Source organism: Chlamydotis macqueenii, chromosome 3 (genome assembly GCF_036417535.1).
Source record: "Chlamydotis macqueenii isolate bChlMac1 chromosome 3, bChlMac1.mat, whole genome shotgun sequence".
NCBI classification, from domain to species: Eukaryota; Metazoa; Chordata; class Aves; order Otidiformes; family Otididae; genus Chlamydotis; species Chlamydotis macqueenii.
The window spans coordinates 5,556,853-5,582,070 of NC_141558.1; the positions used below are offsets into that span (position 1 = coordinate 5,556,853).

The 25,218-nt window shown below is 39.6% G+C and overlaps 1 protein-coding gene across 6 annotated transcripts in view; it reads right to left on the minus strand.

Moving 5' to 3' along the window:
• The window catches only part of SUPT3H (SPT3 homolog, SAGA and STAGA complex component), a 275,033-nt gene that overhangs the window by 7,107 nt on the left and 242,708 nt on the right, over positions 1–25,218 (minus strand). The gene's annotated exons all lie outside the window — the stretch shown is intronic.

Sequence of the window (25,218 nt, forward strand, 5' to 3'; positions counted from 1 at the left end):
ACGTTTTATGTATATAATGCCTAGTACATGGTCAATAATGAATAACAAACCCCAAATAGATATCTAGGAACACCCAGGTTTAGTACATTACGAACTCATGCTCCGGATGATCTGCCCTGATGTATTCATGAAATCTCACTGATTTCATTTATGACGGGGCCAGATCGACGTGCTGAAAGCTACAGCATCCATTTATCCACACAGTAATGGTCCCTCTGGAAGCACAACCACATTTGTGCTTACGCAAGCCCCCAAGAAACCGCGGTTAGGTGTAAGAAACACCAACAAAACAAGTCCATCCCTCAGGTCTGTTCCTTGAGTCTTCACCCTTTCAGTGAGATATCAGTGACAGTAGTGTCTTCCACGCCTTAAGCACCTGCCCTCCAGGAAGGGGGCTGAGATCCCCAGTACGCTTTACGTAGGTGACCACAAACATTACCCACTGATAAAGGCACTGCTGCAGTAAACCACCCTTCAACAGCTTGTAACAAAATGCTTTCCAGCGAAGTCAGTTCTGGGCTTCGGTTTACCTTCTATTTGCCAAGGGTGCAAACTTTCTCAATAATCACAGAAAACTGCGCTGCTGTGTCCAGGAACAGGAATATATCCAGGATAGATCATCTAAGTCTGTTAAAGAACATATTCCAGATCTCACCTACCCAACATTTTTTCTGTTGCTCTCTGCTATTGGGAATAATGACATTCCCAAAGCTGATGGAAAGCTAGGATCCCTGAAAAACAAAGACTAAATGCATTTCTCAGACACATGCAAACCACCAGTGGAAGGAGAATGAAATGTAGGGCTTGTACTGCTGTCCCCCAGCTCACTTGGCCAAATTTGCAATGCTGCAGTTAACTAGCAAATGCTGTTCTCAGGGCTGGGCTGGGATTACAAGAAAGAAAAACAAGGCGAAAGGATCATGGCTTCTGTTGCAGCAAGAACTGGGGTGTGGGAGTGGGGTACCAACGTCTGCCAAAAGAAAAAAAGAACAAAATTGGTAGGGAGAGAGAGATCATTTTAAGTTTCTCAGAGGGTACTGTAAACAGTGGAGAAAGAAGGAAAAAATGGAACTATAAAACAATACTTGGCAGCCAGCTTCGCAAAACAAACATATTTTCGCAAAGTTCTTCCCATCACTGCCACCAACTTTAATAGCTTTTATTTGTCTGAGAGGAAGAAACCCTTTTGAATTGTCAGAGGAAAGGCAACGCTGCTTAGCACACTGATAGAAATTCCTCTTCTGAGACCTGCTTCAACCGCAGGCTGCTCAGAGACAGGAATTCCTTCCCTCAGGCTGCAGAACCTGTAGCTGGGCTCCATCACCACCCTTCCCTGGACCAAGGGAGCAGGCTGCTTCTCTTGCGGAGAAAGCTGAAATCCAGCAAGTTATTATTACGGAGCACCTCTCCTGTGAGGACAGGCTGAGAAAGTTGGGGCTGTTCAGCCTGGAGAAGAGAACGCTCTGGGGAGACCTCAGAGTGGCCTCCCAGTGCCTAAAGGGGGCTATGGGAAAGACGGGGAGAAACTCTTCAGCAGGCCTGTTGTGACAGGATGAGGTGTAATGGTAGGGAGGTAGATTCAGATTAGACATTAGGAAAAAAAATTTTACAGTGAGGGTGGTAGAACACTGGGACAGGTTGCCCAGAGAGGTGGTGGATGCCCCATCCCTGGAAACATTCAAGGCCAGGTTGGACGGGGCTCTGAGCAACCTGATCTGGTTGGAGATGTCCCTGTTCCTTGCAGGGGGGTTGGACTAGATGACCTTTACAGGTCCCTTCCAACCCAAACCATTCTATGATTCTGTGATTATTGCCGTGGGTTTAATGCCCATAACTATCTCTTCATGACATGCTCCTGGCAAAGCACACATCAGGTCTGTTTGAGGCACCAAACCTTGATCGATATGACCTGTTGGACCCTGTTGGGAAAGCTTAATTCCCCCCCTGCAATGGAAATGCAGTGGTTTCTGAGTATCCCTGATCTCCTCATGCGCATCGCAATTACTTCACTAATTATTTTATCACCTTACATCAAACCGGTTAAAACACTTCCAGTTGCTCAGAGGCCAGCGTCTCCTCTTCTGATGCGTCTCAACTCGCTGCTTTAGCTGTACGGCAGCAATAATGCATGTGGGCAACTTTAATACGTCTGAGAATGAAGTTAAAGCCAGAAGCATTGAGACATACAAAGAAAAACTTCGGGTACAGGTAGATACTGAAACCTCTGGTTTATGACTCAGGCCACTGCTCCGTCACAGCACTCTCATGTGAAAACATACCGCTAATAATAATAATTCCTTCAACCTGAGAGTAATTCAGCATGAAATAACCTGGATGGCTGCCTCTCTCCAAGGATGGCTTTTCTTGACTTTTCAAGGTTTCTTTCTACTGCTGTGGAGGCTCAGGAGGTTTTCAGTACGAAGTGACAGAAGGGGTTAAATTCCCCCTCCGTGTCACTACTGCTCACAAGTCAGCATACGATTTTTAGCGAATTTATTTGGAAACAATATGGTGTGGTACAGTTGTCTGAGCACGAGGGCAGGAGCCAGGGCTGGGCTCTGCTCCCAGCTCCGACACTTACTTGCTGTGTGGCCTCAGACAAACCACTTAATGTCTCTGTGTTTCAGTTTCCCCTGCCTTTGAAACAGAAATACTATCACTCACTGAAAATCTTTTTTTTTTTTCTGAGGATTGTTTGATTACAGAGCTAATACATAGTGTTTTGAAAACACTGTATGCTATTCCATAATTATTATTTACATTACATTACATCTCCCATTGTAACGGCTAAAATACCAGATGTACAGAAATGGATGCCGAAACTGGCAGTTAATGGATAGGAGCAGCGGGTATTACTTTGAAATAAATTAAATTATTTGGGCAAAACAAGACAGTTCACCTACATTCTTTTCATGAAACTGTTGAAATTGTAATGAAAAAGAGCATCTAATGACATTTTGCAACATACTTCTCTTCCCCCACCCCCTGAAAGCATCCTGTGAATGCTCTCTGCAGAGGACACAGCATCTCTATTCTCCATTTGCATTTCACCGGGGAAATGCGAACCCAACCAACAACGCAGGGCAGAGAGTCAGTCTGTAAACAGAGAAATTTTCTCAGGCTCCCAGGCCCTTTGCTGGTGGCGGCATTTGGGTGCGGCTACTTCCTAGCCGTGCTCCGTACTGACTGATGCACTCTGTCTGCAGCGGGGCGCCGGCTCACCGGAGCGGTGGGAGGTAAGAGGAATTAAGGTAACGCATCAGTGGTTGCCAGTGGAGGAGATGGGAAGGAAAAAGGAAAAAAAAAAAAAAAAAAAAAGCAAAAAGGCAAAAGAAATATACTATTTCAATCAAAGTCTGAAATTTGTAGAAGTGGTTTTGGTCTCAATATAGAAAAAATATTTATCCAAGAAACTCCTACTCGGGTGCGAACATCCTACTTCTAGTGGGATTTTGTTTGGCAAAGTGCTGTGAAAGAGTGGAAGCTAATACAGAGCATGTCTATAAACAAATATATTTATTTAGTACAGATTGACACATTCACTAGAGTATTTCAGTGATTACACGTGTAAAACTATTTCCTATGGTGGTTTCCTTTTGTGATTCTGCTAATTTATTCAATCCACCCCATTTTCATGCACTGGATGTTATGAGCCGTTTCAGCCACCCAGACTGAAATGCGCGTTTGGAGACTGCGTGCCTGTTTTTTCATTTCATCATCTACACATAATTATTTGGTGATATTAGGAATCTGAGCTCAAATGGAAGCCAACCAACATTTTAATACCTTAAAAATCATACAAAATGAAGTCTGCCCTGAGGTTAATGAATAAGAGCCAAATCTTGAGGAGCTCTCTCAGTTTTTACTCACTTCTTATTCAGGCAAAAGTTGAATCAATTGTAGTTGGACTGATTAAAAACAGAAGAACATATATTTGGACCTTTCTCTCAGGTAGAACTGAATAAATTACCTAGGATTAGGCTGCAGAATGGCATCCAATCGATCTTTCTCATGTATTTCTGCAACACGCTGGAGAAAAATATCCAAGTGCTGAGGCAGTTTAACTGGTTCAAACATTACTTCAGCAGCAGAATAAATTATTACACACTACCAGGTTTTATGACATTTATATTAGAAATTGCCCTGAATCAAAATTCATTTCTGGTCCCTCATCAACTTCTGAAGACCAAGATCAAATCCAAACTTAAAAAATGGTCCACAAAGTATGAAAGCCAAAATGTCCTTGTCCTTCAAAACAAAGCTCCTTCCCTAATTTGAACTTTCATCTAGGCATATACTGATACAGTTATTTAATTTTTGATGACCAGAAGCATTTCTAATTCAGGAACATTATTCTTTAATTAAATGCAAACTGACTTGCTCCTTATGCAAGGAATGCAATGTGAATGTAAAAAATATAGAGCAGAGTAGTTTAATTCCTTTGACCAATTAACACTTTACTTGTAATTGGTGACAATCACAGGAAGATGCTTCTCCCTTATTTTAGTGTTGGCCAGCCATGCCAAAGTAACGACACATTTATCTCATTCAAGCAAGATGTAAGCATGAGGCTGTGAAAAAAAAAAAGTACATGCAAAGCAAGTAAGAGGAGAAAAAAAAAAAACCATTATACTTTTAAAATGACATTATGTCCGCATTCATATATTGGAAAAGTTGGTTCACAAGGCAAGATGGACTTCTAGTCTTTCTAACGTGTGGCTCAAGTTTTCTATAATCTTTCCAAATGCCTTTCTGTCCATCTGTTCCTTATCTGCCTAACATCTTGGCAAAACGGGCCATCCCAGAGACACTAGACAAACATTGAGTATAGCAGAATTCCAAAATGCCCTTCCTAGAATTGACTAAAAATTCCTTTTTGTTGTTTCTGATTGTTCAGTCTGTGGAGGGGGAGACCTTACAGTGGCCTTCCAGTACCTCAAGGGGGCCTACAGGAAAGATGGGCAGAGACTCTTTAGTAGGGCCCGTTGTGACAGGACTAGGGGTAACGGTTTCAAGATAGAGGGAGGAAGATTCAGATTAGATATTAGGAAAAAATTTCTTACAGTGAAGGTGGTGGAACACTGGCACAGGTTGCCCAGAGAGGTGGTGGATGCCCCATCCCTGGAAACATTCCAGGCCAGGTTGGACGGGGCTCTGAGCAACCTGATCTGGTTGGAGATGTCCCTGCTCCTTGCAGGGGGGTTGGACTAGATGTCGTTCGAAGGTCCCTTCCAACCCTAACGATTCTATGTTTCTATATCCACTTTGCAAAGAGAATGAAATAACTGGGTGCACTCTGAACTTTCATACTATACTCCCTCTTGATAGACCCCCTTATGTGCATTACCTGCTATGCCACACTTAAACGAAATGCTTTCAAATGCTAGGACAGATCAATGCCATTAACAATATCTCAGCGGCCTGACCCATCACATCGAACTATGTCTTCTTCAGTAGCACGTCTCATCTTTTTCTTTTCTATCCAGTTTTACAGAAGACATACATTTATATGCACATCTATAAAACTGATACTTGTCTGAAAACAAACTGGCCAGGCCATGAGATTCTTCTGGCTGATTGCCATTGTTCAGTCATTAAATACAGGCTTACGAATAGGGAGATGGATTACCCGCTTGTAACTCCATCAAGGGCTTTTCATGATATCGCAGCCCATATTTTTTTAATAACATTGAGGAATATTTAAATCCTGTATGAAAGTTTTTTCATAAGTGCTTCTTTGATGTTAGAACATTTTGATTTGTGTGCATGCTGACACCAGAACAGCTCGATTACTGCATGTTCATTTATCAAAGAGTGCGAGGTCGATGCCGTTCGGATGCGCAATTATTGCATCAAATACATAACATGCGCTAATCGTGCTGACAGCAACACCCCCACTTCCGATAGCTGGAAGTACAACAGTAAATAATTACTGTAAACAAAGAGTTAGTTAGGTCTCATTAAATGTGATTGTTACTAAAGCAGTAAAAAAGTTCATATTAAAAAAAGCAGAAAGGTGGTAGGGGAGATACCGAGCCCCAAATCTACAACACATTCCAGTTCCTGGTCTTAAAGTTAATGGGACCCAGTGGATCCAGCCTTCAGCAAAGAGAGAGCGTGTTGTCTCAGCCACATTATTTATTGTAATGGTGTAATTCCCTTTTTCTTTGTTTCTCCTCTTCCCCCCAGCAGAACGGCTGTTGGTAAGACCGGAATGTCAAATCCAGGTTTTCAGCTCTCCAGTAGCTCTGAATTTCCTGGCTTTTGTGGACTGAAATCAGACCCTTAACGTTGCTTATGTGCATTCTGTTTTGGGTAATTGACATTAATTTTTAGGTTGCATCATCAACATCAATCAGTGCTGTTCCCAAAGGACTAGAGTTAAGGGACCGCAATAAAAGGGCATGATATTGTTTCCTTTGTTTTATTTTTGGAGCACTTTGACTACTCTATACTCTTCCAGTTGATACATTCTTTTTGTGTGAGACAGTGTAAAACATTACTGACTGTCTTGTTTAAAATAATACTTTGGTATTAGGGTAAACGGCTCTAAAGACTGGGACAGTCAGTCCTGGTAAAAATTCAAGTTGATACCTTTTGTCTATGCAAGACTTTGAAGAAACTATGAAACAGCAACACATTTCTTTACAGAGAGCTATGTTGCCCGTTACAGATGTTTTCCATATGGTAAGTGGAAGGTTGGCCCCTTCCCCCTCCACTCATCAGTGTTCTCACATCGTAGAAGGCATCTACAAAGACAACAGGGCTGTAAATGATATTGCACAGAAGCCTCCATCAGCACATCCTGTAAATGAACAAGTTGATTTTCATCGTACAGGGCAGGAATATGCACCATTGTAGCCCGCTCATGGTGAGGCTTTTGACTCGTCAGCTTCCCATTTTCCCAGTGTACTGCACAAATACTCTGGGTCAAGAGAAGACAGACTAGGCTTCAGATGCTAAGATGATGAAATGGAAAAAATAGATTAAACTAGTAGAGATTACTGCAGATTATTATGCTGTATCATCTGGTGGGTTGAACACCTCCCTCAAATCCTTATGGGTGGAAAGGAAAATTCTCTCTCACACAAGATCATGATTTTAAGCAGAGAAGAATCTGAGGTACTTCAATGCGGCTAAGACCTGCTTTTTAGACATTGGTACATAGTCATATACACATGATCATGCGTACACCTTTATAACAGATAGCTTTGGGTGAAAAATAGATCTGTTGCTACATATTTTGTGTTGCTCCTATCAATAGATAGTAACAGCTGTAATTAAAATGGAGGTAGAAGCACAGCTGGACTTTTAAGAGAGCAGAGTTGTATTTCCAAATGTTCAGCACTGGGAATGGGAATCGTGTCTGCAAAAGATCTTAGAGCTCCAAAGCAACATTTTGTCATGCTTACAGTCTGGTTCAGAAGAGTTCATCACCCTCGATGTACTCAGGATATTTTTGTCCTTTCATAAATCCCACTACTTTTTTTTTGGATGTTGGAGGTATTCTAACACTTCAGTCTTGAATGCAAGTGTGACTTTCTAAAAGTTTAATGTGTAATGGAGGCATTTCCTTATCTCAACCACTCCTTTCCCAAAACATGTAACTATTTTATCTCAAAAGCAGTAAACTTCATAATAAAAAAGAACCCAAGCAAACACAGAATTTGTGTTAAAAAAAAAAAAATCCTTTTTTTTTTTTCCTATTTCCCTACACTTTTGGTTTTAGACAAGGCATGGAACTGTCTATGCTAGTCTATACTTAATTTGTAATGAGACTATTAAGTTTCTTCATGCTAGTCAATATTTGTAATATATACAGATACTAGTTTGTATATTTTTATATTAGTTATTATATATTATTGCATAATAGTAATATAATCACTAACATTTCTAGAAAATAAACTCTAACTTTGAGATTTTGAAAGCCAACTAGCGATCTTAGCTATTTCACTCCTGGTCATTTCATCAGGAGCAATGTGGCTAAAACTTCAAGCAGGCTCAGAAATAAACCTTAAATAATATCTGCTTAAACTTTTCATCTTTACTTTTTCATTCTTGTTTCCTTCTCAGTTTTCTAAAACGTGCACCATCATTGACTCATTTCTTAGAATCTACAAGATATTCTCCAATAAAAATATTTTCATTTTCTTTTTTTCACTATATTTTCCTGTTCACCTTTCTCTGTTCCTCCTGACAGCCTTTTTTTTTCTAATTCTTTAATACCAACTTTTTAACCTTAACTAAATATTCCTTTCTATTTATCTCTATCCTTGCCCTTAAGTTCAGTTTATCCACCCCTTCCTTCGCAGTCCACTCTCCCATGTTTCCGTAAGTCATCACTCACTCCCTTTTGCCTGGCATCTCTCTCTCTCTCTCTGCTGTTTTCCTTTCCAACCTTATTTCTGCAAGTCCTTGTCTCTTACTGACATCATCTCCTCTGTAAAGAAGTGAAGGGCTTCTCTGTCTTGATATAATTCCATCCAAAACTTACTTCATCCTCTCCCAACAAGCTTTTGGCTCCACAACTGTATTAGCAAGTAATTTCAGAAATGACAGAAAACTGGATCTACTGTTTATGATAGCTGTAGGACAGAAGAAGAGTTCTGGCAACTCCAAAGGGGGCACTGAGCATGCAAGATAAATTCAGTTTTTGTGTATAGGAGGATCATAAATGCCTGTTGAGAGTAGCCAGCTGTTGGCATCCAGGGCACAGAGCCTGGGATGGGGGGAGTTTTCGTACTTCCAACAGGCTTAAATTCAATCTTGGATATTAAATATAACTGAAGCATGCAGTTTTCTTTTTCTTGGCTGTAATTATTCAGTTTGCTTAAGGAAAAGAAAGCCAGAGGGAGAGGGGGAAAAAAAAGGGCACACGTCACCTTCATGTCAAAGAGAAGCATGCTTGTGCCTAGTCCATTGAAGAAATTGCTCAAAAACACTTCACCTCTGTGGAGATATTCCCCTTGTGAAAGGCTGGGGCTTCTGTCCCAGAAATTGTGGCCCCTAGGTTTGCCCTTCTCTGAGACAGGATGAACTCACAAGCCATCATTTCTAGCAAGCTCCTATTTTTCCTTGACAAATTGGTGTCACTTAATTGCTGTAACATTTCCTCTCTTTGTCTCTAGCTGGGCATGGGTTATCTCAAAATGCATGACTACGTCTCACATAGCTCTGAGTAAATGCAGAGATACTGTGGAGCAGAACATGTCTTGGGGTGATATTTATTCCTCAAGGGGAGCTGTTGATGGGTTGAACCATTGATCCTGACCCTCTGTAGGGGGATGAAATTCATCTGTCCCCATGGAAACAACCCTTTTTTTTTGCTATGCTACATGTAGTACTTATGACAGGTGTTACAGAGAACAAAACTGGGGACAACAAAATATAAGCATGTGCACATAGCACAATAAAACATCTTGATCCTGATCTGGAAGAGAAATAGCGAAGACGGCTGCTGATTCAGCTTTGGCTTCTGAAGCAACCGGCCAGGGTGCCAAATGGGGTGGTGTTTTTGTCTACTGGGCAAATTTTAATCATGCACCAGGCAGAGTCAACCAACTAATTACTCACAGGCCACTTGCCCAGTATGAAAAGGGAACAATTTTCAATCTTTGACAGATTGGATTTGAACAGGCAACAGAAGTGAAAGCTTCTATTGTCCATTATCCAGTCCAGCCCCGAGACTTCCAATTTCTCAGTTACCATGAGCCTGTTCAGAAAAGGTTTGTCAAGCAATAGCCTCTCTAAACAAATTACATCAAAATTCCTTACACTACGCCACATATTCAACTTGCCTTTCCAAAAAGAGCCACATAATAAGCTTCTAACAAGGGCACTGGTTATTAAAGCACTCTAGATTTTCTGGGTCAAAGAGGTGAATGGCAAAGTCAAAATAACTGAAATAAAATATTCTATAAATCATGTGTGTTTACTTAAAAATACCAAAAAGCAAGATATGAAGAGACCTGCTGCTATACTAACCAAAATTCATCTAACTCTTTTGAATTACCATCTTCTTGATGAAAGAAAGATTTAAGGCGCCAGAGTTGGCTTTTGGAAATACTCAAACAGTTCAAAATGAAACAGAGTTTAGTAGAAGCTGGATCCTTCTTTCTTTTCCCACACCTTCCTCCAAAATGTATAACACAGACATGACAAAGAAATACTCTGGTAATGCATGTTTTTCCTTTTTGTACAATTAAAGGCCAAAAGTAGACATCTTTTTTCACATATATGCTTGCTTAGGTAACCCAGGGATCTAGACTCAGAAACGTAAAATTTCTTAATGCATTTACAATGAGGATTTTTTTTTTTAAATTGCCATCTGTATCTCTTATTTCCCAGAAACATTAAGATGTGAGATTTCTGAAAAGAACATTGTACTATTTCAGCATATTTTGAGACTCTTAGTAGACAGGAAGAGAAAAACATATTTTTTCTGCAGTTTTCTTCTTTAGGAGACACTTCTTCTGTTTCTGCCTATCAAATGTGTTCAAACCCATAGTTGTTGTGAAGACTAGAGCAGTTTATCAATTTTTCAAGGAACATGCTTTGTCAACAATACAGTTTAAAACATCTCCCATTTCCTAATTTTCCAAGTTTCAATCTGCAATGATGATTTTGCAGTGGCTGAGTGAAACTAATTGAGAACGATTGTGTACTTAGTTAATAAAATGTTGATTTGAAGAAAAAACAGAAAAAAAAAGAAGAGTCAGACTAAGGGTTTAAATGGCTGCAAAGGAGCTGCAACCTATGTTCTAATATGGGGCATGGACCAGCCCAGTACAAGTGGAACAGTGAAGCGAGAAGGAAGTGGCTAAGAACGGCAGTGGATGTCCTCGTTCAATAAAGACTCAAAGCAGTCTCTGTTGGTGGGCTCCACAGACCCCCAGATGTAGATCTGCCCACACCCCACACTTCCTGGCAAATAAAAAAGAAAACAGTTGGGGTGGGCTGTGGTACCACTTGTCTTCCTTCTGGGTGAATCCAGAGGAGGAAGGGATCAGGATAAATTATAGGTCCCTGCAAAAGCTCTGTGTGTTTATGATCATGCCATCTGGAAACAGTGATAACTGCACTATTAATGGAGGCGTTACTACAGAAGATCTGCCATGTCTATTAAAACCAGTCATGCTGCGTGCTGGCTCATGATACATGTTTGCTCTAATTTCCTCCCCGACATTTCATTCCTAAAGCTGTCAATAACCCATTAACCTTCCTGGCACCGAAACTCTCAAACAAAGTCCTGTTTCAGCTCTGAATTTGAATCTGAGTTGTGATAAGCAATACCAAAGGCAAAGTTTACAACACATAGTTGCCCTAATCTAAATCATGCTGGAGGTGATTTTTTTTTTTTAAACTTGCCCACACAAAGCTCTTTGCATCATAAACCAGCATACAACAATGCTGTTATGCTATGTCCTAAAATTAATTTCTTAGTTTGATGGCAGAATAGCAGATGTTCCTCACTGGCAACTGACAGCTTGATCCTGCATTTTTCGATGGCCAGAAATGTCCTGTAATCAGAGGAATTGCTCACATTCATACAGTTTAAAGCCAGAAAGGAAAATTAGATCATCTAGTCTGACCTCCTGCGTACCACAGACCACAGAATTTCAGCCAGTTGCCCCTATTCTGGGCCAGTAACCAGTTTAACAAAAGCTTATTTTCCAGAAATTCATTTGACCTCCATTTGGAGTCATCAAGAACTAGACAATGCAGAACTTCACTTGGTAGTTTGTTCTACTGTTAATTTTCTTATGCCTTCTTTCTAACTTGAATTTCTCTGGTGTTACTTTTTTAACACAAATACAAGTTATAAGAACAGCAATTACAACTGTCTCCATAATAATGGTAACATTTATGTGAAAAGAACACGTCCATTCGGGATGTTAGGAAGCCTTCTGGCCACCTGCACAGAAATGTTTAAGCACTGACTGATCCAGCCACTGGATATACTGAGATGTCCCTGCTTCTTACAAGGGGGTTGGACTAGATGACCTTTGAAGGTCCCTTCCAACCCAAACCATTCTATCTTTCTATGTCTGAGTCAGGTACAAAGGGATACATCTATGGAAGCATTTTAATTTGGATCAGGGGTGAGGTTTTGAAACAAATCTCCTATTCATCCCCACTTACTGCATATCAGTTTGCACCGTGGCATGATTTCAGAGCACATTAATTGGACTCTTTTTGGATAAAACCAAATCAAAAGATGCACTCCAACCACTAACAGGCATTCAGTCAACAGGGCCAGACTAGATCTGGTGCTAGTGTTAAAGTGTGCATGTTGGGTCAGCACCAAACATTTCTCTCCTACACATCTGCTCCTATTTGTACTACTTGCAATGCAGTCATAGCCTAACTCCCCCTGACTGTAAAGAATCTTGTGCCAGTAGCAGCAGAGAACAGAAAATCAAGATTTAGCAAATTATTTCAGGAGAACAGTAACTGGAGGAATTTATTTAGTTGAACAATAAATCGGTATTAATCCATAATCTGAAGAACAATAGCAGCAATCAAAAGATAACGCGGCCGACAAAGACAGTTCCTTTTTTCAGGAAATAACAAACATTGTGGACTACTTCACCTGGCTCATCCTGAAAAGATCAACTCAGAAAAAAAATGGCTTCTAGGAGATCCGCCAGGAAAAGATAAGGTGAGACACTGATGTGGAAAAAGGACAAAAAAAAAATCTGACCTAATAAATATCAGAATAAGATTAAAGATTTAGGAATGGCTACTCTACAAAATTTTAGAGAAAATTAGCAGTGGGTTTAATTCTTTGTTTCCATTTAATGACCTCCAATATACTGTCCAAGGGAAGAAGAACAGGAACACATCTTCAGAACTTGCATCCATTTGCTCAGTCCAAGAGATACAGGTCAGTTAAGCATTTTATGCTAAAAGAGACTTAAAACGAGACATATAATTCCACACAATAGCACTTAAGAAAGTTGGGTTTTGTGGTTCTCAGACCAGCAGTGTCATTCTCAGAAATTAGTGTTTCTGCATGGGACAGAAACTACCGAGAAATGAGCAAAGAGTAGCAAGAACATGGCTAGATCAACGGTCACTTCAAAATATTTTTTATTTTTGTCGAGGATTTTCCTGGAGAGTATAAAGATCAGTAGATGGGTGATCATGACAAACCAAGATTTACCACGGAAACCTTTAGGGAAGTGACTGACACAGCAGAAGTAAGAACTATTTCAGTCATAGTTCACCATGGCTTTCTCCATTTTTCAAATCATATTTCCTGAAAGTACTATTTCCAGGAGTTGAAAGGCAGAAGAGCTATCAGATTGGCCAGTATAACCTCTTCCATATCACAATTCCCAATTATCCCATCTTTTTAGAACCCAGTAGTAGCATATGACTTTTATACAGGGAAAAATAAGCACTAGAAATTTCAGCATGCACTTTCAGAACAGCACAAACCTCTCTTCAATGTTTTCATAATAAAAAAATCCTCCCCTTTTTGCTTCTAATATGTTCAACATTCCAATGGATTGATTTATTTTTTATTTTTCTCCTCTCTGGGATGAAGAACTAAAGTACTGCAATATTACAAAAACAATGAAAATATTTGTTCCACCCAGAGCCAAGTACCAACATAAAACACACAAAAGCTTTGCTCTTAGCCACCCAGCAAAGGTCTGTCAATCCAGAATTATGAAATATGCTGCAGAAAAGAGCAGACAAAGTTAATGCTGATCTAATCAACGACTTTTAGGAATGTCCAAGACTGGAAATAGGTGCTAATTTAAAATCAGATTTTTGGTTTTGGACTGTTTGGGAAGGTAACCAATATCTACAAGAACTTTTCAAAAGATAAACTTGGTCATTGAATTCCAGATACAACTAAAAAAAAAAAAAAAAAAAAAGACATTCTCAACAAAAGGGGGAAACAGAAAAGAATAACAAGGTGATTTTGAAAACCTTGTAGGGTTCTGAGAAGTCTCTTCGGTCTTTGACCCTTTGGCTGGTGATGCTGGATATATGCAAACAGTAATCAGTTCCAGGCCTGCAGTAGCAGTGCTCACTCATAATAGAATAAAATTATAGCTTACATAGCAACTCAGAATTGAGAAAATCTCTGACTATTTGGCAAAGGAAAGTATCAGGAAAACAGAGAGGTGGAGAGGAAAAGGTTGTAAGGGATAAGAAAAGAAAAGAAAATTATACTGTTCAGATAAATTACACAACACAGGAGAAAAGAGGGGAAGAAGGACAGCAACAGTAGAAGGATCACAAAGCAAGCTCAAGAATAAACGGACATGGCACAAGTCAAAGAATTTGACAGTGGGTACCTCCAAGGAACCTGGTCCATATATCATTATCCATAGAGCAATGTCCTTGCCACTGCAGTTCGTTTTCACCAGCATATCTGCACATTCTCTGATGGACTCGCACACGTACATGACAGTCTTCAAAATGAAATTCAATATACTCCTGTCCCCACTGGAAACCTCACCTTCTTACCCAGTCTCTGCTAATGTAACCAGTCAGGCCTGGAAAGATGCCACATGTGATCATCTCCTGTATTACGGCTTTCTTTGCCGATGCTGGAAATGAAACCTCAGGCATGATAATACCAAGAGTTAACACACACCAGCACTGCTATGCCAGCTCAAACCAGTTACATTTTTTCTGACTCTGTGGTGGTTTTGAGTTTTCCTTCTCTCCTTCCCCCCTCCTCTGATCAAGGACACACATGGCTACCCAAAAGCAGCAAAGCCTTTCTACCAAAATTACTCTCCTTTGGTAACAAGACCGCAAAAGACTGAAACATACAACACTGTCTGCCACCACCCTATTCTGGTTGATTGTCTTTTAATAGCTACAATAAAGTTGTGCAAAGGAATAATATTCCACATCCTCGACTCTCCCAGGCAGCATATAGACAATCCCAAAGGAAAATGTACCTTAGCTGAATCTGCTACTTTATGAGTAAAACAGGAAGTTCAGTCCCTTTTATTGTACCTTTTTTATTTTTGAAAGGCTGCCCAAACAGTTCCAAGTTGAGTTGAAGCAAAGTTATTGATGTCAAGAAGCCAAGATCTTTCGCCATGGTTTGCTGAATGAGGAAGGAAGAAAACTGTTTGTACTCAGTTGTCCTTTGCTTCTCCAGGCTAGCTTGGAGCCAAAGAAGCAGGAAGAGAAGAAAGATGAATAAGTGAAAAGGGATAATGTTTATCTTTTAACAAAATCACAATGTTCTGCTCCGAGCTCTAGCAGCCAAGACTGGCTGTTGCATCTTTAAGACAGATAGTCTCTTCTCTGAGAGACGACAGGCTAATTATAGTGCTCCTGCCAGAGGGAACTCACACATGTAAACCATTATGTAAAATATAATTTTTTTCTTTAAGAATGCTCAAGATCATTAGACATGGTTTTTTCAATGCTAGAAAATCAAGCCAAAAATGAAAATAAACAGTTTCAAGTATTTGCAACATAATTCCCTCGTGCATTTATGGAAATAGAGTAAAAAGCTCCTTAAAAATGTGGTTTGACATTTCATGCCGCTCTGTTTTTCCGTTTTTCCAGTCCTCAACATTTGCCCTCTTGTCCTGTATCATTTCAGTTCCACTGCAGTTTGGAAGAGATGATGGTGGTAGCCTTTGTCATTTCTATAGCGCTTTTCAGCCTTGTTTCAACCAATGGGTGACAGAAAACATCACTTGCTGCAAATGATACAAATACTTTATAAATTCTATTCTTCATAAACCAAATGTAAATTCATTGTATGCAAACACGATAAAACCGTTCCCCAAGATGATTGCATGTACAGCATTGCTTCCCTAATGATGTGCTTTGGTAAATTAAGGCTAAAAGTGATGATTCACTTCATTTAACATGGAAATGCCATCACTTCTTCTGAGCTCCCCTTCCTCCAGAAGAAGGGGTTTGTTTGATACACTACTGCCTTCAAGAGCAGTCCTCACTTTAAGACAAACATGGAACAAATTCACAAAGTTTGGCTACGATGATGATGTGAAATGGCTTCATCTCTGTTTTATGCAAAGAGAACTGAACTCCTGCCTATCTAAACTAATTGGTATTTTAAAGGTTTTGTCTACTTTATAAAGCACGGGACTACTGACAAACCAAACACCACAGTCTAATGGATTAAGCAAGCAACTGCATGCCACAAATTCCTGAGTTTTAATCTAGACTCTCTTGGTGCTCACCTTCTTGTTCCATAAAATTGAGATAATATTTATCCTCTCCTTCATGAGGGTGTTGTGAGAGTGAGTAAATGTTTGGACAGCTCTTCAAAAGGTCAGGTCCTAACCAGGCACCTGTATTTTACTGAAGAAAACTGCTTCCTCAGATTCCCATGATACAATCATGGCTCCCTTCTCCAGAGCCTCTCAGATCACTTCATAATAACCATCCACATGTGTAAAGTCAGGCATACGTGAGGTATTTTCTGATTTGGGGTTTCAGAGTGGTTTCACCTGTAAACTCATTACGTATATAAATTATCCCCCTTATGTATATAAATTATCCCCCTACCACAGGAATAATTGAGAAAACGTAACTGCTAAGAAACTTCTAATTTATCACCGATCTTAAGCCAGAAACATGTTAAAATTGTTTAATGTCTGAATTGCATAAAAACATAAAGTGGAAAAATAATTTATTTTATAGAAAATGTTCTAAGAAGCGCTTTCTTATAGATAATTCAGCAACTGATGCTCTTTAAAGGTTTAAAATAAAAGCTTGGAAATCCCATGCTTTATTAGATGGGCAATTCCAGAGCCTCGACAGACTGTATAATCCCATCAGTGGTTAGTTCTCAACAAACAAGTCACACATACAGAAAAAAAGACTCTAGACCAAGGCAGGAGGCAAAAAGAGGTTAAAACCAGGTTTTTCCTCAGTTTTAACTCATAAGTGATGACATAAAACCCAGAAAAAAACAGCTCCAGCTTGAAAATGATTTAAATTTGCCAGCTCCAGCTATTTCTGGAAGTGAGCCAGTCTTAATTTGGATTTAGGCTTCTTGAAGTTTGCACAGCTCTAACTTTAACCTGCTGCAGCCTAAAAAGTGGACCTGGTTAAGAAACTTGTGTAATTCCACACAAGTGACAGTCTGTTCTCTCCAGGTACCCGAGCTCGGGATTGAAATGTTTTAGTTGCTCCATTCCAGGAGAGGGTGGTGCCGTGTCTTTATGAGCAAAGCTGTCCACCTTAGACATGCCTTCTGTACCGATCGAACGCTGACTGAGGATAATGCTCACAAGAGGGATTAGGACTTGTTTTCCAGGAGAGAATATTTTCGGAGTCGAGCTTGTAATTTGTATTTGCAAATCTCCAAATTCAACAATTTCTCAGCCTCTATAAACTTGCAGATGGAAAGATCTTGTATTTGGAATAAATAATGTCTAAGCTTCACCTTCATTACAGGGCATTTTCTGTCAGAAGAGTGCTATATCCTGACTCCTGGAATACACAGAAGCCCTTTGTAGTACAGCTATCGCACCAGGCTGTTCCAAGTGTGCAGCTAAGGAGGTTAGCATTAATAGTACCATAGAAGGATCAGGGGGAAAAAAAAAAAAAAGAAAATATCCCGACAAACATTGATTGGGAACGTCAATAGCTCTCTCAGGATCCTGCCTGAAATTCAAGGTTATTTTTTATTTTAATACATAAAAATGAACTTTTGTACTTGTTAAAAAAATCACAACATTGAAACATAAGTACATTTATCTTTTTACTATTTTTCCAGCCATTTTCCCAAAATCTGCTGGTTATTAAAACATTGCTGTGCAAATAAAAAAGGTTCTGCTTTATAACTTGCCTTCTCTTTCCCCTGCTTGCATGCATAATGTGATCATTGTTTGCTAGATTACGCTCATTCTCATAGCGACAGGCTTTGATGTCACACAGCAAGTGCTATGACTTCACTGTATGTATACAGAACACAGAAGGGTTGTGTGAAAACATTACCAGTCTACACAATAGATATCCAGTGCCTGAATCAAAAACCCAACAGAAGGTTTGGAGCAGGTCTCTGACCATCAGGAACATAGAGTAAACATACAGACCACACTGGGGTACACAAGAATACCAGTTTCAGCTATACAGTGTTTGATCAGAGGATCTCAAAGCATGGTTTGACATCAATCCTCCCAATGGCATCAAAGAAGATAAAAAGTGAAAGCAAAATGGAAAAAAAAAATTGTTTGTCTTCTACTTGTCAACAGCAGGTTGACATCATCATCATCATCACCACCTGTAGTTCTCACAACCCTGAGCTACCCAGTAGTGGTGCCTGCTGCATGCAGTAAGAGTAATCTGATATAATGCTATAAAAACCTATACAATGGGAGACGATGATATTTTTCTAATTATTACTTTTATTAATAAGCATTTTATAAAATGATGCATCAGATACTGAACATCATTGAAGGGGGTCTAACATGACAGCACTGAGGAGTTCTTAGAGATCACTGCACTTTCTATACTTTAATAGTTAAGAATGAGTTATTTATAAAAACACAAGTGACTAAAAAGTTACTGAGTGGAAGGGACCTTTTTTGCTAGACCAAACAGCATGTGGTAACATCATGAAGACTCTACACGAGGTTGCTCTGAGGGCCAGCGTTTAAGACTTCAGGCTTCAGAGCAGCCAACAAAACTACTTGATCTGAAGTTAAAACAGTCTCAGGGAATATTCCTGGACACTCAAAAAAACCCCTTTTACAACTTAAATTGTTCGACTAGCCCCAGGAATGCTTTTGGCACAGGGCAACTACCATTCCCCAACGCCGGGACGCAGCTCAGAGGTATACGAGGGCCAGAAACTGTTCTCAGGAGGCGGTTTGGAGACTGCCACCCTATTCTGGAGGAGAAGAAAATTGAATATTGAGGACGTGAGCCATTCCATGCCTGTTAGCCTCAGTGTCAGAGAGCACAGACACAGTTAATCTCCTGGTACAGACATAGCTTTATGCAGTCAATTCCCTAGGCTCCTCTGAAAACCTCAGCCCAGATAGCTGGAAAAGTGTCCTAATTGAGCGGTTAATAATTGCAGTGCAAGCCAGCATGACTTCTAACTTGAAAGCTATTATTTTAATATCCACACGAGAAATACACTTTGTTGAGGAAGTCAAATATGAGGCAAAACAGGTATCTTTGTGTTGCCATGCAGGCTGTGTTTACATGCTGATAAGGTCTTGTTCCACTAACGAGGGGGGGAAAAAAAATAATAGCCTTCGCTTTCAGAAAAAGCTCACTGCTTTATCTGACACAGCCTCCCAGAAAAGCCGTGTCCTTGTGCATTGGAATGGGCAGCCGGCCAGCTCGGGCTAAATTGCCTATGAGGAAGAAGACATAATAGTACGGTTCCTATCAGAAAACACTGTAATTTGCTTTTCGCTTGCAATTGTATCTGACAAAAACAAGGTGCTTGGGGAAAAAGAAAGAACATAAGGTGTGCCTGGCTGCTGGCAACTCCTGAACACTATCTAGCGGGGAATGCTTTGCTTGATTCGGAGCAAATATCATAGGGCCGATAAAGACAGGATCAATAAAAACATTAGGATGAGAAATCTGTTCGTCGCGATGAGAGAGAGAACAGCCCGGGATGGCAGAGTTTAGAGAATGGATGAACAGCAGAAAAAGGCAGAGAGGGTAAATAGCGATCTCCCATTTTGTCTCTTGTGCCAGAAAAGATGGGAAAATAAAAAAATAATGAAATTTAATCCTATCACTGAGACAGTTTAATACAGGTATTTACATGAATATTTAGATCAGATATAGTTCTGTTTAGGAAAACCTCTTCCTGCAAAGTGTAACTTAGAGAAACACTGTAGTGATTGTACCAGAGCTACAGCAATTATTTATTCTTCCTTCAGTTTTCTCTGTTCAGTCTTGAGCGCTATTTGTGACATTCCCAACACTTCACTGCTATAATTACATCCCATATCTGGGTGTTTCAAAGCATATGAGGCTCTTCAGAGATCCAATACAGAGTCCAAATAACCCACTGAAACATGGTAGAGTCACAAAAGAGGAACAGCCAAAAAGAAAAGAAAAGACAGAAAAGTCAACGATGACGATAATGAGATCATTAAATGCAGAAGCACATGACATTGCAGACGAGCAAGGACTTTCTGGAGCTGTTCTGGATAGGCAGGTAAATTCTCTTTTCAGCTTGTGGAAGAAATATAAAACTTTTCCATATTTAGATTTTTTTTTTTTTTAAACATGGACATCACATTACCTGGCTAAATTGTATATTTTGGGTATATGCGTAATGTACTGAATACTTCAGTTTAAGCTGTAATTTGCAACAGGCAGTGCATTTCTGGACGATTATAACATGTCTCTGGTAGCGTTTTAAGGCACGAAGCCAAAAGGCTGGATGACTTAAACTACCCGAGATGTGCAATAATCCCCCGGAAATGCTCTGGATTGTCTTACAGCTATTATAAAATGTGATATTTATATTATGCATATAAATAAGAACAGTTATAGCTGTGTATTTAGTAAGTCTTACTCACATCAGTAGAGCCTATTAGCAGCAAACCTAAATGTTCAATTCTGTCAGAAATATCTCTCAATTTAACAGCTGCCACCTCTACAACTCTCAGTCGCCTTCACCAAGATGCAGAAAGCTGGCTTCAAAACTGATGGGTGCACTTGCAGCCTACTTGTCCTGGATGATTTAGCTGCTCTGGATACGGTCCTTAAACCCATTAGCAGTGACAACTTTGTCCTCTCCCCACTCATCTTCCTCTTCTTGTCCTCCCTGTAGGAGAGGTCTTTCCCTTTAAGAGACCTACTTCTTCAGTCCTTTTCTCCTACAGCAATTCAGTCGTCTTCTATTTATTTCCAACGTTATTTTTTGGTAATTTCTGTGCCTGCTTGAGCTAATGACATGTGCACCAATAGTGCTTACATCTGCCTTTGGATGGCTGTCTCATCTCTTCTGTCTGATCCCACCTCTCCATCACTGCCCTTGACAGCTCCCACTAATATTTCTCATTTTAATCCACTTCTCGCATCAGAAACAAGACTCATATTCGTACACTACTTAGCTCAATGAGGTTTCAAGTTCCAGTCAAGAGCCTTGGGGTTTGATTTTAACAGACACGACAAAAAAGTCAGAAATCTCCAACAGTATCATGAATTTTCAAATCCATCAATTACTTTAAGTTTCTGGGTGCCACGTTTTCCTAAATTTGGGTATTTGCTGTGCAAGCAAATATTTGTCTATTCATAACACTGAAACTGATTCTTATTAAGCATACATTTAAAATGTGGTACTTTTTCTATGTAATTCTTGACACATAGCTTGTTTAAATAACATTGCATAGAACTTCTGCTGCCGTTAAATAAAACTTTTCTAAAATTTTTAAAAATTCATACAATATACTTTGAAATGTAAAATATTCTATGTAGAGTTTTCAAATACTTACTATTAAGATGAGATGGAAATAACCCCCCAAAAAAATCAACTTCTACCTTAAAGTATTTTACTAATTTCTATTACAAGTGAGATCTCTCATAGCTGCAACTGAAGACAGAGAAAAAAAAAATTTACTGCTTCTTTTAGGTTTTTAATAAATCTGATATTATTTTTGATATAGTAAGTTCCAGCTCTTCTTTTGCGCTTCATTTTCTGATCTGTATTCGTATACTTTATTCATTGAGAAGAGAAGGAAAATATATTTACTTAATTAATAAAATGTGATTATAAAACTGAAATTCAGAGGCATAATGAATATCAAAATCACTTCTAAGATGACTAACAGGTACTGAGATATGCAACAAAATTCTGAAAATAGTATTCTGAATATAAAAATAGCATGAATTATTAATACTTTAGACTTAATAAAACAAACATCATTTGTACTCTATCTGACAATCCTGTCATTAAGTCATTACGGAGCTAGCTCATCACCTTCTATACTAATTAAAAGTAAGACATACCAAAATCTTTTCTGCTTATTTAAGGTGCATTCACCGCAATTTTTTTTTTTTTTCATTTTAGACCATAGACATCTCTCAATATGAGCTTGTAACTTCCATCTTGATTTATACTCAGTGCCAAGAAATATGCTGTTTATAAGGACATGCAGCTCTGAAAGTGCCTTCTCCTATATGCTTGTATTTGATAAGATGAATTCTGATCTCTTTGTTTTTGGAAAATCCAAACTTTTTCAGTTTAATCATAGAAAACTCCATGATTTGATTATATATGTTATTTTAACCACTTCAGCCCTATAAAGCTGAGCTTTCTGATAAAAACAGTGGCTAATCATGAACATTTTCATCAAATGATGAATTATAGAATTACAGAATTACAGAATTACAGAATTATTATCAAGATTGGAAAAGACCTAGAAGATCATCCAGTCCAACCATCACCAATACTTCTCAGCTAAATCATATCCCTCAACACAACATCCAAACGTTTCTTGAACACCCCCATGGTCGGTGACTCCACCACCTCCCTGGGCAGTGCATTCCAGTGCCTGACTACCCTTTCTGAGAAGTAATATTTCCTAATGTCCAGCCTAATTATTACTGGCTTCCTTTAAATATCAAGCCAGTTGTCAACAAATCTGACTGCTAACTGAAACTCCTGAAATAGTTCCTTATTTTCAATGACTGCAAAGTTCAGTAAGCAACATTCTTAAAGAGTGACTTTCCACGCAAGCAACTCTCCCAACCTACTGCACCTTAAAGATAGGAGTTCTCAGCATGAAAACAAGATCTCTATTTACAAACAGGAGAAATTAAGTTTCTAAAGTATAACTGTTGGAAATTTACACGCCATACCAACTGCAAGGTGAGCAGTTCAGAAAAGCACACACCTTTCATTCATGGGTAGGATAATGGAAACATTGCATTTATAAAGTCTGAGGGTATAATGAGAACGCAAAGAATCATAGAATCATAGAATCGTTAGGGTTGGAAGGCACCTTCAAAGGCCATCCAGTCCAAGCCCCCTGCAAGGAGCAGGGACATCTCCAACCAGATCAGGTTGGTCAGACCCTCATCCAACCTGGCCTTGAATGACCATCCCTGTGGCTTGCTCAGACCACACAACGGTACATTCATATTGAAGGACTGGATTGCACCCTCTGCAAGTGCACCCTGCAACACTTAGCTACCCTCAAATATAGTTGATTTTTAAAATGTATGTAACATTTCAATTAGCTGCAGCAGTGCCCTCCGACAGCACGAGACAACTGGTACAGCTGCAACCATCTGGGTTCCTGTTGAGCGAGAGCATGTGTGTGGTCCTGCAGCCTGGTCCAGTTTAGCACACTTAACACCACACAATTTGGGGATGTGTTTCTAGATGAGCTATCGTGCCTTCTCAGGATAAGCAATGCACCTTATAGTTCAGAAAATGCCAGTTTCAGCACTCTCCTCTGACAGTCCTGGACTGGTATTAATAGCATGTAGAGAGCCCAAATCAATCTGGCTGCTCAGCAGACAATAATGACTTTCAGATTGAATCTTGAATTATTATTATTATTATTATTACTTCCACTTTTCTGGGGAAGGCAGATAGAGAACATATATTCTATTAAGGAAGTCTCAGCCTAGAAAAGTGTACCACTAAGTGTTAATGCCTTTTAGTTTGGTTTAGAAAGAAGCAACAAGCAGATAACCAAATAGGTTCTGAAATATTTAATCCAGAAAAAAAAAATCTCAAAAAATAACCTTGAAGCCATAAAACTAGTGTTTACCAAGTCCTGCTCCACTTTGTTATGAACCCTTGACTCAGTGCTAAATTAAGAAATACGCCTCAACAAGGAGCAGGCCATAAGATACGTTATCAGGTTGTAATGAAGCAACAGACATATCTAGCCACCAGGAACAACAACCTCTTATGAAACTACTCAGAAAAACACGTCTCAAGTTTTCAGTTTTGTAAAGGCTCACCTCTGACTGATCTTTTCCGAAGCACAAAGTCCTGGCAGAAGGACTGACTAAACTCTTTGTTGATCATGGGTCCCTGGAAATAAAACTACGGTATATTTTACCTTTATAGAACCTACCTCATTAATGTGAATTACATCGAGGACACTCCAGTAAGTCAACTATTTGCAAAGCTTGAAAAGAAAATTACAGTAAATTCAGCCTTTTGTATATTGGCTTGAATTTCAGACTTCATAAAAACCTACAGTTCTGAAAGGCGAGGATCATCTTAACTACATTTTGAGACCAGATGATGACAGACTAGCTGAGCTTCCGGTGAAGTCCTATCAACACTGCCAGCCACTGGCAGCACAGCTACTGTGATCAATTAGGTTAATTAAAACTATATGGCATGCAGGCTTCATGAGCAATTCCTAGCATGGTTAGAAGGGAAGCAAATGTGTTACAGCATGATTTTAACTGTAACGGGTACATCTATAAAGCCTTTCGAATGCAGGTCTTGGATCCAGAGAATGATGAGAAGACAGAAAACTTGAAGTTACACAATCCCTAAACATGCTCTCAGCAACATTGCAAGTCACAGGCTAATTAAGGTTGGAAGGCACCTGTAGAGATTGTCTAGTCCACCCTATGCTCAAAGTAGGATCATCTAGAGCAGATTGCTCAGGGATGTATACCCTTGGGTTTGCAATATCTCCAAGGATGGAGACTCCACAGTGTCTCTGGGCAGCCTATTCCCATGTTTGATCACCCTCACAATTAAAGTTTTTTCTTTTTAAGTGCAATTTCCTGTATTTCAATCTGTGCCTCTCTTGTCCTTTCACAAGGAACCACTGAAAAAAAAGTCTGGCTCTGTTTTCTTCACGCCCCACAAAGTTGCACTAAGGCTTCTCTTCAGTCCAGGGTGCTGTTGACCGACTTTGCCAGAAGGGCACATTGCTGGCACATGGTCAACTTGGTGTCCACCAGGCCCTTTTCTGCAAAGCTCCTTTTTGAGATGCTTCCCTGTGGAAAGGACCCACATGACACATGACAATTGAGTCCAACACAGGTTGAAAACCTGAATATAAGCCACCCTGAGGACAGTATCGTGCCACACCAACCAGACAAAAGGGAAAACAAATAAGCGAATGGAACATGGATAAAAAAGAGCACCATCCTGCAGATTTTTTCTGACAAACTCTATCTGTCAACATAAACACAGCCACAACACAACAGGATCAGTATTTTCCCGCCAATGAGAGAAGGTAGCAAACTTTCCAATCCTCACAGAAAATATATATAAGAAAAAAGAAGATGGAA